The 18298-nt window shown below is 41.9% G+C and overlaps 1 protein-coding gene across 4 annotated transcripts in view; it reads right to left on the bottom strand.

Moving 5' to 3' along the window:
• col7a1l (collagen type VII alpha 1-like) overlaps positions 1–12690 on the bottom strand; it is a 277370-nt gene extending 264680 nt beyond the window's left edge. For 2 of the 4 annotated variants that reach the window (XM_060903444.1, XM_060903446.1), the window contains exon 1: positions 12468–12690. The gene's annotated coding sequence lies outside the window, so the exon portion shown is untranslated. The remainder of the gene's footprint in view (positions 1–12467) is intronic. The other 2 variants (XM_060903447.1, XM_060903443.1) reach the window with 1 other exon arrangement.
• Positions 12691–18298: the final 5608 nt, after the last annotated feature.

The raw sequence follows: 18298 nt of genomic DNA, 5'->3' as shown, positions 1-18298 counted from the left end.
CATTATGAGCTCCACCATTTCACAGACGCCAGCACATCAGGCTATGGAGTGTGCTCATATCTCAGAGCAGTGAGCATGACGGGAGTAGTTCACTGCTCCTTAATCATGGGAAAGTCAAGAGTTGCACCTACAAAGGTCACCACTATTCCAAGACTGGAGCTGTCAGCAGCTATCACAGCTGTTCATATCAGTGATTTACTGAAAGGAGAACTTGAAGTTGACTGTCTACATGAATTTTTCTGGACAGATTCTAAGGTTGTCATCGGATACATCAATAATGATGCCAGAAGGTTCCATGTCTTTGAGGCCAACCGAGTGGAGCAAATCAAACAAAGCACAGAGTCTGTTCAGTGGCGATATGTGGCTTCTGAAGACAATCCTGCAGACTATGCATCCAGGGGTCTTGCAGTACAGCAGCTAAAAGCATCCAACTGGTTCACAGGCCCGGCATTTCTGTGGCAGAAAAAGAGCTCCCATGTGAAGACGTCATGGTGGGAGAAATTTCAAATGCTGATCCTGAGCTCAAAGAGGTTTACGTTCAAGACACCAAAGTTGAGGAAGAGGTGTCACTTTTGGATCGCTTCCACAAGTTTTCAGACTGGTCAGGACTTGTCAGGGCTATAGCTAGACTTAAGCGCAGAGTAAAACAAACCAAAGGCCCTCTGCAACGTTCCAGTGAAGCCGCAACTTTAGAGGAAAGGAAAGAAGCAGAGTTGACTATTATAAAGATGGTCCAAGAGGTCAGTTTTTCTCAAGAAATCCAGCATCTGAAACATTGCAATGATGAGCACGTCAAAGGAAGGAACAAGTTACAGAAATTGAGTCCTTTCCTGGATAAACAAGGTATCCTCAGAGTGGGAGGATGCTTAACTCATGCAGCCCTCCATCCACATGTGAAGCATCCTGCAATCCTTCCTCGAGACAGTTACGTGTCATCACTGCTCATAAAGCATTATGTAACCCATGTTAAAACATGACATAAATAAGAATAAATAGTTTAAAAGCTGCATAAATAAGTTTAAAAGTAAAAGTGATCCATTTAATGTAAATTAATTCATCAGAGTTAATTAAAAATGTTAATACAACAATAATTTAATGTTTAAAATTAAAAGTATGCTGACAAAATTCATGTCGCTGCCGTGGCACTAGACGCAGCACCTCAGTGGTGCAAGACCTGAGGGAGAGAGCAGAGGAGAAATCGGAGAAAACGAGCGGTGATTAATAAGCAGAAAAAGGAGTGAAAAGTTGATTTTGAGGTTGAAAAACATAAAACTTACCTAGTCGGGAACTGACGGGGATTTTATGAGAGTTAAGCCACACCAGTTTTGTGTTTATTTTCTTGCATATTTACCGTGTTGTACTTTTTTTTCCTCCGGCGAAGAGCTAAAGAGCTAACTCTAAAAAACGGAGCTGTTTACAAGGAAATTCTCCGTCATAAACTGTTTACCAGTTAATATTTTGGGTTATGAAGACTGTGAATGTTATAAAAGTGACTTTAAGCTGTGTAAATTCAATTCAATTCAATTAAATGCCTTTATTGTCATTATACGTCAAGTACAACGAAATTATGCTGCTACTCCAACTCGGTACTCAATGCCATTAATAAATAATAAAATAAATAGAACAATAAAACAATGAAAAACAACAACATCTATACAAATGCAATCAAGAATAAAAAGTACAACGTGAAGCGTTCATAAGTGAGAGGGTGGCTTAGGCAGTTGTCATTTCTGTTTGTTTAGGTATGTTATGGCATATGGGAAGAAACTGTTTATGAATCTAGTGGTTCTGGATTTGATGGACCTATAACGCCTGCCAGAGGGCAACAGTTCAAACAGATGGTGACCTGGGTGAGAATTGTCCTTGATGATAGTTCGTGCTCTGGAGAGAATACAGGAGTGTGCGATGTCTGACAGAGAGGGAAGAAGGCAGCCGATGATTTTCTCTGCTGTCTTTATGATTCTCTCCAGAGCTTTCTTATCGGCAGCAGAGCACCCCGCGAACCACACAGAGATGCAGTATGTCAGGATGCTTTCTATTGTCGACCTGTAGAAAGACACCAGCAGCTTCTGACACAGATCGTTTTTCCTGAGTATTCTCAGGAAGTGAAGACGTTGTTGAGCTTTCTTTACAGTTGCCTGTGTGTTTAGTGACCATGCTGTGTTGTCTGTGATGTGGATGCCCAGAAGTGTGAATGAGTTCACTATTTCCACACAACGAAACGAAAAGTGTGTGCAGTAGTTATTGTGGGAGACGGACCCGTGAGTTAAAGAGACCGCTCCGCTGCCATTTTGAGATGAAAAAGCACCGTAGCAGTAATGTTACAACTCGGAGACTGAAACATTTACTTGTGTGATTTGAGGAATTAAAAAGAGATGTATTGTGTTTATGACCTGTTACGGTACACAGGTCAGGTTTTTGCTTGGTTTGAAGTTCGATCGGAGCGGGAGTTGGTCTGCAGTGTGCGGGTGGCCGTGCACGTGCACAGGTGGGATTCAAGATGGCGAGCCAGATCCAGACCTTCAACTCATCTTCTCCATTGCATTAGTGAAGGGATCTTCCGCGTATGGTGACTCGCTGCCAGAGTGGTAGGAGTATCAGGAGTTGAACTGAACTGAGAACTGATTGAATTATTATTTTTGGATTGAATTGAACTTAACACTTGAACTCATATTTGGACTTGAATTGAAAGTGTCATACTTTTATTTTCATATTGCGTTTATATTTGTGAATGTGATTTGAAATGATTGTGGTCCACTTTGATTTGATTGTGTAATTGAAGGTATTCTCTTACCAGTAAAAGAAAGAAAAAAAGAGTTAACTCAGGAAGAAAAATAGGAATTCTAAAATAGGTGCAACCTAGGAAAAAGAGACTGGTCTAACTAACTTAGATTAGCTTTACTAAAATAAACTAGGTGAACTAAAGAACAAAAAGAAAGAGTTAAATACCTTTTTATTTATTGTACTTACCTCAATATTGGGAACCTGCAGGGTATTTTTGTTTTGTGTACTGCATTTTATGTGTGTGTTTTTGCATTCAGTAAATTGCCAGCCTTTTGTATTTAAAGCAATGGTCTCTGGTGTAATTATTTTTGCTCCCCACTCCTTAGAACCTAGAACTGGTCCAGTGGCGCAGTAAGTGGTGTGATGCCGGTGCTACAATTATCATGAGAAAGTATACCATCAAGGACGTGCAACGACTATGAACGAGCTTCGTGCCAATGGAATATGGATTCTCGGATGTAGCAAGGCAGTGTCATCACACATTTACAAGTGCACTAGGTGCAGGAAGTTAAGAAGGTCCCCGGAACAACAAAGGATGGCAGATCTTCCTGTGGAACGTACAGAAGTTGCTCCTCCCTTTACTTATTGTGGGATGGATTGTTTTGGACCGTTCTACGTGAAGGAAGGAAGGAACTGAAGCGCTACGGACTACTGCTTACCTGTATGGCTTCTAGAGCAGTGTACATTGAGATGCTTGATGATCTTTCCACTGACTCCTTCATTAATGCACTACGTGCTGCCATTTCCATTCGCGGACCGATCCGTCAATTAAGATGCGACCAAGGTACAAACTTTGTTGGTGCCAGAAGAGAGTTTGCTGAGGCATTAGGTGAAATGAAGAAAGAGAACTTTAGGGAAGAAGGATGTGAGTTTATCATGAACACTCCAGCTTCAAGTCATATGAGTGGTGTCTGGGAAAGGCAAATTCACACCATCAGAAGTGTCTTACCATCTATCCTAGAGCAGTCATCCAGACAACTTGACTGCTCCTCTCTCAGGACATTCCTGTATGAAGTCATGGCTGTTATTAACAGCAGGCCGTTAACCACTGATTATCTTTGTGATGCATCTTGCCCAGAGCCCTTGACACCGAATCATATCCTGACCATGAAGTCGACGATAATCTCTCCTCCTCCTGGACAGTTTGTGAGGGAAGACCTTTATCTTCGTAAAAGATGGTGTTGTGTTCAGTTTTTGGCCAACAGTTTCTGGATGCGATGGAAGAAGGAATATCTCTTGAATCTTCAGTGTCGGCAGAAGTGGACCAAAGAAACGCACAGGTTAATGACATTGTTCTTCTGCTGGATGACATGGCTCCACACACCCAGTGGAAGTTGGCCAAGGTCACTGAAGTGCTACCAGGAAGGGATGGAAGAGTGAGGAAGCTGAAGCTGTTGATTGGCGATCCTACACTTGATTCCAAAGGGTAGATGTATATCCAAACCTACTTGCCTTGAACGCCCTGTTCAGAAGACTGTCACACTAGTGGAGGCGGATTGAGGGACTGTTTGCACCTCTCTGTCATTCTTAGTATAGATCTGCAGCTAGTCTTACGTACATAATGAAAAAAAGGGTATTAAAGGTGTAATTCAAATTCATAACAAAGTTCATATTTTTCCCATTAAGAAATTATGTGTTTATGTGTTCATTTTGTGAACAGTATATGTTTGTGTGCATTATAATATGCATAGGTTTTATGCTGCATTGGGGCGGAACATTTAATTGGAAGTGGCACTGTCATTCATTCAACACATTCTGACCAATCAGAATCAAGAATTCAACAGCATTTACTTTTACTACTGAGCTAAGTATAACTGGTAACTAAATCCACTATCCATCCAATGATGGACTTAGGAATAATCTTAAAAAAAATAAATAAACAAAACCAAAAACAGCAGGTGTTAACGACACCTTTAAAAATGAATTGACCCGCTAACTATATTCTGCCATGTACATTGAGAATATCATCACATGAATACTAAACCATCTTTCTGGGTAACAATTTATCTTCTTCGAGTTTTTTGGCTTTGGAAATTTGACCCACAGCCCAGCAGAGTACAGTATCTTGTTCAAAAATTGCATTGTCACAAAACATCTTCATTTGATAGATAGCCATATTTAAATTTACTACGTTTAGCCTTTACTAGGTGGATTAATAAGAATGCATTGACTGTCTTTTCTGAATCACAAACACACATGTATATGGAAAAAAAACTGACTAAAATGAGAAAATAAAGACCCCAGCCATAGCTCATAGCTGAAATGTAACCAAAAATTTAACTTATTGACGGCACAAGCACGATGTGCTAGAAACTTTGTTAGAAGAGGATCATAAATGTGTTTGTTTCCTTTTGTCTGTATTAATGCACTTATCTAGCTCACCACCCAGTGTTACATTACATTACAGATTACATTTTATCCTAGTTACACAAGCATGCAATTTACAGTGGTGCTTGAAAGTTTGTGAACCCTTTAGAATTTTCTATAGTTCTGCATAAATATGACCCAAAACATTATCAGATTTTCACACAAGTCCTAAAAGTAGATAAAGAGAACCCAGTTAAACAAATGAGACAAAAATATTATACTTGGTCATTTATTTATTGAGGAAAATGATCCAATATTACATATCTGTGAGTGGCAAAAGTATGTGAACCTTTGCTTTCAGTATCTGGTGTGACCCCCTTGTGCAGCAATAACTGCAACTAAACGTTTGCGGTAACTGTTGATCAGTCCTGCACACCGGCTTGGAGGAATTTTAGCCCGTTCCTCCGTACAGAGCAGCTTCAACTCTGGGATCTTGGTGGGTTTCCTCACATGAACTGCTCGCTTCAGGTCCTTCCACAACATTTCCATTGGATTAAGATCAGGACTTTGACTTGGCCATTCCAAAACATTAACTTTATTCTTCTTTAACCATTCTTTGGTAGAACAACTTGTGTGCTTATGGTTGCTGTCTTGCTGCATGATCCACCTTCTCTTGAGATTCACTTCATAGACAGATGTCATGACATTTTCCTTTAGAATTCGCTGGTATAATTCAGAATTCATTGTTCCATCAATGATGGCAAGCCGTCCTGGCCCAGATGCAGTAAAACAGGCCCAAACCATGATACTACCACCACCATGTTTCACAGATGGGATAAGGTTCTGATGCTGGAATGCAGTGCTTTCCTTTCTCCAAACATAACGGTTCTCATTTAAACCAAAAAGTTCTATTTTGGTCTTATCTGTCCACAAAACATTTTTCCAATAACCTTCTGGCTTGTCCACGTGATCTTTTGCAAACTGCAGACGAGCAGCAATGTTCTTTTTGGAGAGCAGTGGCTTTCCCCTTGCAACCCTGCCATGCACACCATTGTTGTTCAGTGTTCTCCTGATGGTGGACTCATGAACATTAACATTAGCCAATGTGAGAGAGGCCTTCAGTTGCTTAGAAGTTACCCTGGGGTCCTTTGTGACCTCGATGACTATGACACACCTTGCTCTTGGAGTGATCTTTGCTGGTCGACCACTCCCGGGGAGGGTAACAATGGTCTTGAATTTCCTCCATTTGTACACAATCTGTCTGACTGTGGATTGGTGGAGTCCAAACTCTTTAGAGATGGTTCTGTAACCTTTTCCAGCCTGATGTGCATCAACAACGCTTTTTCTGAGGTCCTCAGAAATCTCCTTTGTTTGTGCCATGATACACTTCCACAAACATGTGCTGTGAAGATCAGACTTTGATAGATCCCTGTTCTTTAAATAAAACAGGGTGCCCACTCACACCTGATTGTCATCCCACTGATTGAAAACACCTGACTCTAATTTCACCTTTAAATTTACTGCTAATCCTAGAGGTTCACATACTTTTGCCACTCACAGATATGTAATATTGGATCATCTTCCTCAATAAATAAATGACCAAGTATAATATTTTTGTCTCATTTGTTTAACTGGGTTCTCTTTATCTACTTTTAGGACTTGTGTGAAAATCTGATGATGTTTTCGGTCATATTTATGCAGAAATATCGAAAATTCTAAAGGGTTCACAAACTTTCAAGCACCACCGTACAAAGATATGCAAAGGCAGAAATGCCTTATTGTAGGTTTGAAAAGGTTAATATCCTGCTTGTGCAATTGCATTCATAATCATTCAGAACATGACTCTCTGACTTCTTGGAGAGAAAAAAAAGATAAAATTTTATGATGTGTAGATTTAATGTAACACCGCGTTTTTAATTATACTTTCATTTTCTTTGCTCTGCTGGCCCTATCACTTCAGATATGAGACAAATATTATTCTGGCCTCCAGTTCTTCTTCAGCTCGACCTGAACGAGCCCGTAATGCCATGCTTAAGTGATGCAGCTCTATAATTTGGCTCTTGGGTAAAATGTATAATTTGATGTTATATAAACATTTAAAGTCTGACACGTGCATGTGTGGGCAGCACGGCGGTGTAGTGGTTAGCGCTGTCGCCTCACAGCAAGAAGGTCCGGGTTCGAGCCCCGTGGCCGGCGAGGGCCTTTCTGTGCGGAGTTTGCATGTTCTCCCCGTGTCCGCGTGGGTTTCCTCCGGGTGCTCCGGTTTCCCCCACAGTCCAAAGACATGCAGGTCAGGTTAACTGGTGACTCTAAATTGAGCGTAGGTGTGAATGTGAGTGTGAATGGTTGTCTGTGTCTATGTGTCAGCCCTGTGATGACCTGGCGACTTGTCCAGGGTGAACCCCGCCTTTCGCCCGTAGTCAGCTGGGATAGGATCCAGCTTGCCTGCGACCCTGTAGAACAGGATAAAGCGGCTACAGATAATGAGGTGTGCATGTGTGTGTGGGTGGGTAGGCGTGGGTGTGTGTGTGTGATTGTGGCAGGTCACAGCTGAATGCTGTTTAAACGTCAACCTGTTGCTTTTTCACAGCCTAAGCAACCACACCCGCTGTAACTACCTCCATTACTGTAGAGGATACAGAATTGAATTATGCATTAAAAGTGTAGTCATAGATTCTAATCCAATATACTTCTTGTCAAATTCAGTGAATATCTCCTCACAGACCGCTAGCTGTCCATTCTGTGCGTGCACTGAAAAGCAATCCAGTGTTCACACACAGCCCTGGCTCTGTAAATGAGAAACAAACATTCACGCTTGTGCACAGGACAGAAGGACGGGAAGGGGGAGATGGGGGAAAGGGGATGTGGGAGTAAGAGGGATGGTGATCCACACTCCATACCAGCTGGTGGTGGTAATGCAACAATTCGTTCTTTGCCAACCACCAATAAACCTCAATGAAAACGAAGAAAGAGGAGTGGGCCATTGGCTGGGAGAGGGAGCATCGTAAGCAATGTGTGAGGAAGTGGAAAATAACAAACAAACCGTCGCCGGCCAGCTCTCTCGTCTATCCTGCTTTCCAGTGGCTGTTCTCTGGATAATAAACTGGACTACATCTGACTCCAGCGAACTACTCAGCAGAGTTGAGAGACTGCTGCGCCTTTGTTGCCACGGAGACATGGCTCAGCAACAGAGTTCTGGATGTTGTCTTTCAGCTAGATGGGTTCACTTTGTTTTGTGCAGACAGAAACACATCTCTCTCTGTTGTAAGGTTCATTGTGGTTGCTTGCGTGTTTACTTCAGCATAGAGTGGTGCAAGAACTGGGCACAAGTTACTGCTCATCACTATATTCACACAAGAACTCAACTGGTTATTGAGGAACACTGTTTCGTTTCACTGTATACTGTACCAGCTGTATATGGTTGAAAAGACAATGACAAAGACTACTTGACATGACTTGATTGTGGTATTTGGTTTTATAGCCATATACACCTAAAAACACATTTTCTAGCACAGTGGGATTATTTGGATTGATGTATAATATACAACCCCAATTCCAAAAAAGTTGGGACACTGTGTAAAACATAAATAATAACAGAATGTGAAGATTTGAAAGTCATTGAAAACCTACATTTCATTGAAAATAGTATAAAGACAATATATCAAATGTTGAAACTGAGAAATGTTGTTGTTTCTTGAAAAATATATGCTCATTTTGAATTTGATGTCAGCAACATATTTCAAAAAAGTTGGGACAGGGCAACAAAAGACTGACAAAATTGTGTAATGCTAAAAAAAAAAAAAACTAATTTGGTTAACTGGCAACAGGTCAGTAACATGATTGGGTATAAAAAGAGCATCCCAGAGAGACTCAGTCTCTCAGAAGTAAAGATGGGGAGGGGTTCACCACTCTGTGAAAGACTGCGTGGGCAAACAGTGCAACAATTTAAGAATAACGTTCCTCAATGTAAAATTGCAAAGAATTTGGGGATCACATCATCTATGGCACATAATATCATTGAAAGGTTGAGAGAATCTGGAGAAATCTCTGTATGCAAGAAACAAGGCTGAAAACTGACATTGGATGACTGTGATCTTCAGGCCCTCAGGTGACACTGCATTAAAAGTAGACACGTGTCTGTAGTGGAAATCACTGTATGGGCTCAGGAACACTTCAGAAAACCATCGACAGTGAAAACAGTTAATTACTGCATCCACAAATGCAAGTTAAAACCATATATACACAATATCCAGAAACACCGCCACCTTCTCTGGGGCCGAGCTCTTTTAGGATGGACTGAGGCGAAGTGAAAAATTGTCCCAAGGTCTGACGAATCAAAATTAGAAATTATTTTTAGAAATCCTAGACATCATGTCCTCCAGGCTAAAGAGGAGAGGGACCATCCAGCTTGTTATCAGTGCACAGCTCAAAAGCCAGCATCTGTGATAGTATGAAGGTGCATTAGTGCACATGACATGGGTACAGTAGCTTGTACATCTAGGAAGGTTTCATTAATGCTGAATGATATAAACATGTTTCAAAGCAATATGCTGCCATTCAGACAAAATCTTTTTCGGGGAAGGCCTTCCTTCTTTCAGCAAGACAACGCCAAACTTTTTTCTGCACATATTACAACTGCATGGCTCCGCAGTAAAAGAGTCCAGGTGCTAAACTGGCCTGCCTGCAGTCCAGATCTGTCTCCCATTTAAAACACAATATGAAGCGCAAAATACGACAAAGGAGACCCCAAACTTGAGCAGCTGAAACTGTATATCAGGCAAGAATGGGACATTTGTCTTTCAAAACTACAGCAGTTGGTCTCCTCAGTTCCCAAATGTTTAGTGTTGTTAAAAGTAGAGGTGATACAACACAGTGGTAAACATGCCCCTGTGCCAATTTTTTTGAAATGTGTTGGTGGTATTAAATTCAAAATGAGCATATATTTTTCAAAAAACAATAACATTTCTCAGTTCCAACATCTGATATGTTGTCTTTGTACTATTTTCAGTGAAATAAAGGATTTCCATGATTTGCAAATTATCGCATTCTGTTTTTATTTACAGCTTACACAACGTCCCAACTTTTTTGGAATTGGGGTTGTAATTTGAAATGCTATGCTAGGTAACATTAGCTTCCTTTACCTTCCAGTCCTCTCTTCGGTCACTGGTTTCATAAAAACAAACAATCTAATCTAAACAACTAACTCTCAGTAGTTTTTACTTCATTTGGATGGTGGGTTTGTTTGTTCCGTATTCTGCAGCGATATTATTTATGTTCTGTATTACTACTTTTCTCAGTTGCTATAAATATGCATATGTTTATGCGTGCGTGCGTGCATGTATGTGTGTGTGTGTGTGTGTGGGTGGATGAGGGAATAGTGTTTTATTTGATTCCTATACTGATATTCATATATGTTCTTTTACATAAATAATTATGGAATAATTTCACACAATACACACATCTCAGATTGTGTCTACACTAACAGTTGCATAGAGAGTGAAAGACCAAGCAATAAAGAGAACTAGAATGTGAGTCTTGTTATTATGCATGTGTATATGTGTGTATATGTTTGTGCGTGCGTGTTACACTGGCACACCTGGCAGATTGTTTCTCTCTGGTACTCTATGCCCCCTAGAGATCTGGATTTGGAAACACATCCACCATCGCCATGTGAGTGCCCAGGGCACAGTCGCCATGCCAAGCCACAACAAAAAAGCCTAAACTGAGCCAAAAATATCATCACATGTATACACACACACACACACACACACACATAGTGTACACACCGGCAAATGTGCAGGTGCATGTGAGCAAACCCATACTACCTACAGTTCACTGAGTTATTGTGAGAGTCTCGTCTGAACTGTTTAATCATATTCTACAAACCTGGAAGCACAACTCAGTAAATACAGCTGTGTGCAAAACTTTGTGCACCCTCAACAAATGACACATATGTGACGTGAAAAGAATTAAACACAAACTCTGCAGGACACACCTAAAAAACAACGACATCCATCCGTAGCCGCTTATCCTGTACAGGGTCGTAGGCAAGCTGGATCCTATCCCAGCTGACTATGGGTGAGAGGCAGGGTTCACCCTGGACAAGTCGCCAGGTCATCACAGGGCTGACACATAGACACAGACAACCATTCACACTCACATTCACACCTACGCTCAATTTAGAGTCACCAGTTAACCTAACCTGCATGTCTTTGGACTGTGGGGGAAACCGGAGCACCTGGAGGAAACCCACGTGGACACGGGGAGAACATGCAAACTCCACACAGAAAGGGCCTCATTGGCTGCTGGGCTCGAACCCAGAACCTTCTTGCTGTGAGGTGACAGCGCTAACCACTACACCACCGTGCCACCCACAACAATGACATAATAATAATAATAACAACAACAACAGCAACAACAGGGTTCTCCATAAAATCTGAAGTAGCCGGCTGGGGGCATGCTCACCCAGAATATTTTGAAATTTACATGCCTTCTGGCACATTCTCAGCTAAGAAATTACTAACCATTTCCCTGTAAAATACTTGCAAAATACGGTATGTATGAAAATTCCCTCCAGATGTGTGTGTGCGCGTGTGTGTGTGCTTGGCTTTCTCAGTTACCCTCTGTAGTACGCTGCCTGGCTCTGTAACATAACTACATGGTGTAACATAACTACATATGCTACGGTGTGGTCACATGGTCCAGCTCAGCCAATCAGAGCGTGAGAATTGATCAACAAATACGGTGTTGCTTCCGGTCATGCAAGACCTGAATTGAAGACAATTTTGTGGTGGAATAATTGGATTTAAAGCAAATTCTGGGCAGCAGAGACTATATAAATCACTTGAACATTGAAAGGCAAGTTTTTTTTTTTCTTTCTGGGATCGAGTAGCCGGCGCAGACCGTCTGTGCAGGCGGAGAAAACCACCGGTCGCCGGCACTTGAGGACAACTCTGTAATAATAATAATAATGCACATTTACTTATATTTGATGAACTTACAAGTTCAGGTAATTGTGGTGTGTGCAAAAGTTTGGACACCCTACTAAGTCATGACTCATACTTTTTATCCTTCAAATGATGTACAATGCTTCCAACCACTGTACAAAACATATTTTGATCCGAGGTTTGTTCTTTTCAGTGCAAATCTTGCAGAATCCCAGTCCATATGGATTCCTCTACACTCTTTCTTGCAAGCTTTGTTTAAAAACAAAACCAAACCAACAGCATACCTCCTGTATTTCTATCCGTCTGGAACACATTATCTGTTTTTTCTGAATAATAGAGTTCATGTTCGGTTACATCCCTACTGTGATAACATGTCAATTCAATTGTGATCACTGACGTCTGTTCAATAATAGAAAGAAAGATACATACCTCAGTCAGTCATATCCTAGAAAGTTTTTTTTTTTTAACATGGGAGGAAAAAGCTATTGAATTGAAGGAATGTCAGAAAAGAGACCAGACCTGATTTGACTGACAGAGTTGAAAGACGCAGAGGAGAAAACGGAGAACACATCCATCCACACATCAGTTCTTCTACACTACCACAGCTCTCACTCTGTCTGCTGCCTCTATGATTCTTATACTGTATGTATAAATCTTATACTGCTGTTTTCACACACACACACACACACACACACACACACAGTTCCTTTGATTAATTTATACTCGCTTGTGTAAAAGCATATGAACGCTCTTGATTTATGGCTTATTACACATGAAATGAATCTGCAGTTTGATTAACAAAAGGAATGCAGTGTGCTCATTCTCTGATCACAAGCAGGAACAAGTCCCAGCTTTCCCTAAAGCGAGAGAGAGAGAGAGAGAGAGAGAGAGAGAGAGAGAGAGAGAGAGAGAGAGAGAGAGAGATGAAGCTACAGCAAGACAGACAAACAGAGAATTCAAGACCGAAATTAAGAAAGAGATTAAGAGATATAAAGAGACAGATGGAGAGATAAATATGGAGAGAGAGAGAGAGAGAGAGAGAGAGACATAAAGCTACAGTAAGAAACAGTAAGAGAGATGTAAAGAGATATACATACAGAGAGAGAAATGGAGACAGAGAGAGCGAGAGACAGAGAGACTGACAGAGTTACAGCTACATTGAGAGACAGAGGCTATGTCCACATTAATATGGTTTAGTTTTAAAATGCATCACTTTTGTTACGTTTGCGCCTTTTTGTTACGAGTCCCAAAAATGGAGACACGTGGAAACACTGCTGGTTTTGAGTTTGAAAACCCCAGGGTAGCGTTTTAGTGCAGACAAAAACACACACCCACGTTGGCTTCCTGACTAGGTCTTATCAGTTACCACGTATCCTTCCCTGACTAATCACACTCTGATTAGTTAACCCTTTTCTGCAAGAAAGCAAGCAACATCAGCTGTTTATACTGGCTAGTGCATGCCTGGTGTACATTAATGGTCATGTGATACTTGTTTTCAGGCGTGCTTCTATGGACGGAGATTATTTCTGACACAGAGCTAAAACATTTGTTTGGACGGAGATTGTTTTTGTTTGACAGTAAAATGCCATTTTAAAACTAAAAAGGCAGCACGGTGGTGTAGTGGTTAGCGCTGTCGCCTCACAGCAAGAAGATTCCGGGTTTGAGCCCAGCGGCTGACGGGAGCCTTTCTGTGCGGAGTTTGCATGTTCTCCCCGTGGGTTTCCTCCGGGTGCTCCGGTTTCCCCCACAGTCCAAAGACATGTGGTTCAGTTAACATGAGGCAGCCATGGGCTGAAGTGCCCTTGAGCAAGGTACCGAACCCCCTACCTAACTCGGGTGCTGTAGCATAGCTGCCTACTGCTCTGGGTTTGTGTGTATGCTCATTGCTCACGTGCATGTGTGTGTTCACTGCTTCAGATGGGTTAAATGCAGAGGAGGAATTTCACGGTGCTTGAGTGTGAAATAAAAGCTTCTTCTTCAAACATATTAGCAGCCAGTTATTAGTAGCCAGAGAAAGAGCAAGACAGACAGACAGAAATAAAGCTACAGTGAGAGACAGATAATGCAAAAGAGAGAGATTAAGAAAGAAAAGAGCAAGACAGAGATATAAAAAGTGAGAGACAGATGGAGAGATAAAGATGGACAGACAGACAGAAGGACAGACAGAGATAAAGCTACAGTGAGAGACAGAGAGACAGAATTCAAGACGAGAGAGAAGAGCAAGATAGAGGTATAGTGACAGATGGAGAGATAAATATGGAGAGAGAGACAGACAGACAGACAGACAGAGATAAAGCTACAGCAAGAGACAGACAATGCAAGAGAGGTTAAGAAAAAAGAGCAAGACAGATACAAAAAAGAGATAGACAGAGAGAGAGAGAGACAAATGGAGAGATAAAAGATGGAGACCCACTTTACACGGGGACGGTCTGAAACAAAAACGCAAAAGTCCGTTTTCGTTCTCACTTTTTTCCGCGTCTACACGACCGTTTTCAAGGAGGAAATCTGCGTCTATACGGTGACGCATAAATGTGTGGAATTCAATTGGATGTGCATGCCAGGCGGCTAGGTGGTGCTGTGAAAGACCTCCGCTATGTCTGCACGCATGCGCAACGTCTTCCGTCTTGTCTGATCTGCACCGCGAAAACTTTGACTACTCTGGCTATGGTAAGTAAGAAAGTAAGTAAAAAAGTAAGAGCATACTATACCCGCCTCTGTTCATTAACGGTATATGTGCAGATTCGGTATAGATGTTCGAAGGACTCCTGGACGTTTATTAAAGCTGCCAGAGCAGCTTGAAGGTCCGTTGGATCGATGTAATCAGACATGCTCTTACTTTTTTACTTACTTTCTTACTTCCCGGGCTGGCATGTACAGTATATGACATATGTATGACGTAAACGCGTACCCGACGTGAGCAGATCCGAGCAGAGTTTCGCGTATTGGGTAGTTTAGACGGATATGCAACGGGGGCTGTTTTTAACTTATCCACTCTGGAAGGCGTTTTCAATTTTTTCCGTTTTTCAGCCTCGGAAACGCCGTCCCCGTGTAGACGAAAGGCACTTCCGATAAAATATTTAGTCGTTTTTACCCGACAGCGTCCTCGTGTAAACAGGCCCGGAGACAGAGACATCGTGAAAGAGAGAAACAGAAGGACAGAAAGACAAACAGAGATAAAGCTACAACGAGAGACACAGGGACAGAGAATTCAAGAGAGAGAGATTAAGAAAGAGAAGAGCAAGACAGAGAGATGTAAAGGGAGATACAGGCAGAGAGAGAGAAATATGGAGAGGGGCAGAGAGAGCGATGAAGAGAGAGACAGAAAAAGCAAGACAGAAAGGGAGAAACAGAGAGAGATAAAGAGACACAGAAAGAGAAAAAAAAACAGATAGAGAGTAAGCAAAAGAGAAAGATAGAGTCTCACACACACACCATCTCTGGTTTGTAAATGTCTTTTTTTCCCCCCATTAAAATAAAGAGTGCAGGTACGAATCAGCAAAATCCTGAACACAGCAGACACCATAATCTCCATATGGTTTCACATTGCACCTGCAAAAAGCGTTCACATTGCCAAACACCCCTTCAACCTTGCCATATCGGCTCGTTTTATCCCTGCCACAGACCCTGGAAGCTGCAGAACATTCCTCTCAGTGAGCAGAGCTTTCAAATATACACTCTTGGCCTCATTTCATATCCACAGCTCAGTATGAGCTTTAGGAAGGCTGCCATCAGTCCTTGCCAGGGAATGTGAGACAATGAGACACAAATCCAGTGAAAGAAGGAAAAAAAAAACATAGAACAGCCTCATGGGATGCTACTACATGCCACGGTACACTATAGCTAACGTTAAAGAAATAACAGGATAATAATTAGTATATTTTCCACCCTTTGCGCCACATAATGACAGTGTGGATGTTGGCAAAGAGGAAACAAGTTTAACTTTGACAAATCAAGAGTCAGTAATGATCATGTTAAAGCATGATACAGTGATGTAGGAGTCAATACTGTAGCCAGGTGTTGAAGGATAGAAACAAATAAAAGGGATGAGATTTTTAAAAAAGGCCTTGGGGGAATGCAAGCAAAAGATTAGAGAGATGAGATATGAGGTGACTGATGAGAGATTTGGGTCAGTGAGGTAAATCAGCAGGGTTCACGAGAGTATCTGCCTCTGTTTAGTGCTCCAGATAGTCATATCTGTAGCTGTATTCGGATTTAGGTACAAAGAGGGTGTGGTCAAAACCAGAAGGGTTTATATGTACAAGAGTACAGAGCCTACTTAATATGCACTATATTAAACAAACATTATCACGGGCTGGCTAAGAAAACAAACATGTTTCAAGAACTAATACACATGTATGAGCTGTTCCAAAGGGCGGCACGGTGGTGTAGTGGTTAGCACTGTCGCCTCATAGCAAGAAGGTTCTGGGTTCGAGCCCAGTGGCTGATGAGCCTTTCTGTGTGGAGTTTGCGTGTTCTCCTCGTGTCTGTTACCCCTTTTCCACCAAATCAGTTCCAGGGCTGGTTCGGGGCTGGTGCTGGTTCACAACTCGTTCAACTTGCGAGCCAGCTGAGAACCAGTTTGCTTTTCCATAGTTCGCGGTGCTAAGTGGAGCCACGTCATTACGTCGCTGTATACATCAGTTACGGCGCTACGTTTGCATAAACCTTGGCGCGAATATCAAAGCAAAAACAACACGGAAGAAGCAGCAGCAGCAACAACAATAATGGATGACTTTGTGTTTGTACAGCTGCTGCTTCTCGGCGCTTAAAAATGGCGATCTTTCGCGGTCTTGTTATTGTTGTTGGTCTTAACAACTCCGCCCCCCCCGCTGACGTAAGCGGTTCTTTCCTCTGGCCCAGCAGAGAGTTGGTGCTAGCCTGGAACCGGTTTTTCTGGCCCCAGAGCCAGTTCTTTGTCAGTGGAAACAGAAAACCCGGTTCCAAACTAAGCACTGGCCCCGAACCAGCCCTGGAACTGCTTTGGTGGAAAAGGGGCATGTGTGGGTTTCCTCCGGGTGCAGGTTAGGTTAACTGGTGGCTCTAAATTGACCGTAGGTGTGAGTGTGAATGGCTGTTTGTCTCTATGTGTCAGCCCTGTGATGATCTGGCGACTTGTCCAGGGTGAACCCCACCTCTCGCCAATAGGATCCAGCTTGCCTGCGACCCTGTCGAACAAGATAAGTGGTTACAGATAATGGATGGATGGACAATCCTTATTTGTTTTTAAATATTCTGAAATATTTCCATACAATGTGCGTCCATTCAAAAAGAACTCTGGACTCATCCTCCTTGGTCTGTCTGCATCTTTTTTCACCGTGAATCTTCTGATCCTCATTTCCACTCTCGAAGTTTAGAAGCTACCATTCACTCTGACCTGGTTTTCATCATACCTACAGGATTGATTATACTAACTGAATATGATGAAGAGCTTCAGTTTCATCACCTCATATCCTTATGCCTGGAGTCCCTCAGGGGTCAGTTCTTGGTCCACTTCTATTCTCCCTGTCTACTAAAATCAAGCTCAGTGATCAGATCTCATGTGTGTCCCATCACTGTGATGAAATATCACCTCCCAGATCCTGAAGATTTCTTCTTCATATTATTAGATTAGATGAACATACTGTATTTCTGACTAAAACAAAATCTGCTCAACTTCCTATACAAGCTCTGGTTATTTCCAGACTCGGCCACTTCGACTTTCTTCTTCTTTTTGGTCTCCCTTCATATTGGATATTTCCTCTACAGTAAATTCAGTATGCTGCTGCTCGACTGGTTCACGACATCCTGCTGGCTTCCTGTTGGAGCAAGAATCAAACTCAAAACTTTGGTCTCTGCATTCCAAGCATCAAAGAGTTTACACACCGGCAAGCCAGCTCAGGTCTTCATCCTCAGGGGTCCTGACGTGTCCTTCTCTGAGGTCTAAATGCATTACTAATAACCTATGGTGAAATTCACTTCCACCTTCACTCTGACCGACCCTTCCACAAAGGTTTAAATGTCTAAAGACCGTCCTCTTTCGACAGTATCCAGGATAACACTTACTCTGTCTGCATTGACCATTGTTTTTATTATCTCTTGGTAATTGATGATTTGTATTATTACTTATGCACAAGTTGTCTCTTTTGTTACTGATGGTCTTTTATATTATACATGCATTTAGGTTGAAACTGGTTATTTTGTAACCACCTAGACCACACCAGCTTTAACAAACTAGCATTTGATGGTTCTTTCAGGATATTAATCCTTGCAAATTCACAATG

Source organism: Neoarius graeffei, chromosome 21 (assembly GCF_027579695.1).
Source record: "Neoarius graeffei isolate fNeoGra1 chromosome 21, fNeoGra1.pri, whole genome shotgun sequence".
NCBI classification, from domain to species: Eukaryota; Metazoa; Chordata; class Actinopteri; order Siluriformes; family Ariidae; genus Neoarius; species Neoarius graeffei.
The sequence above is the reverse complement of the archived record's forward strand: the minus strand, read 5'-3'. Positions and strand labels throughout refer to the sequence as shown.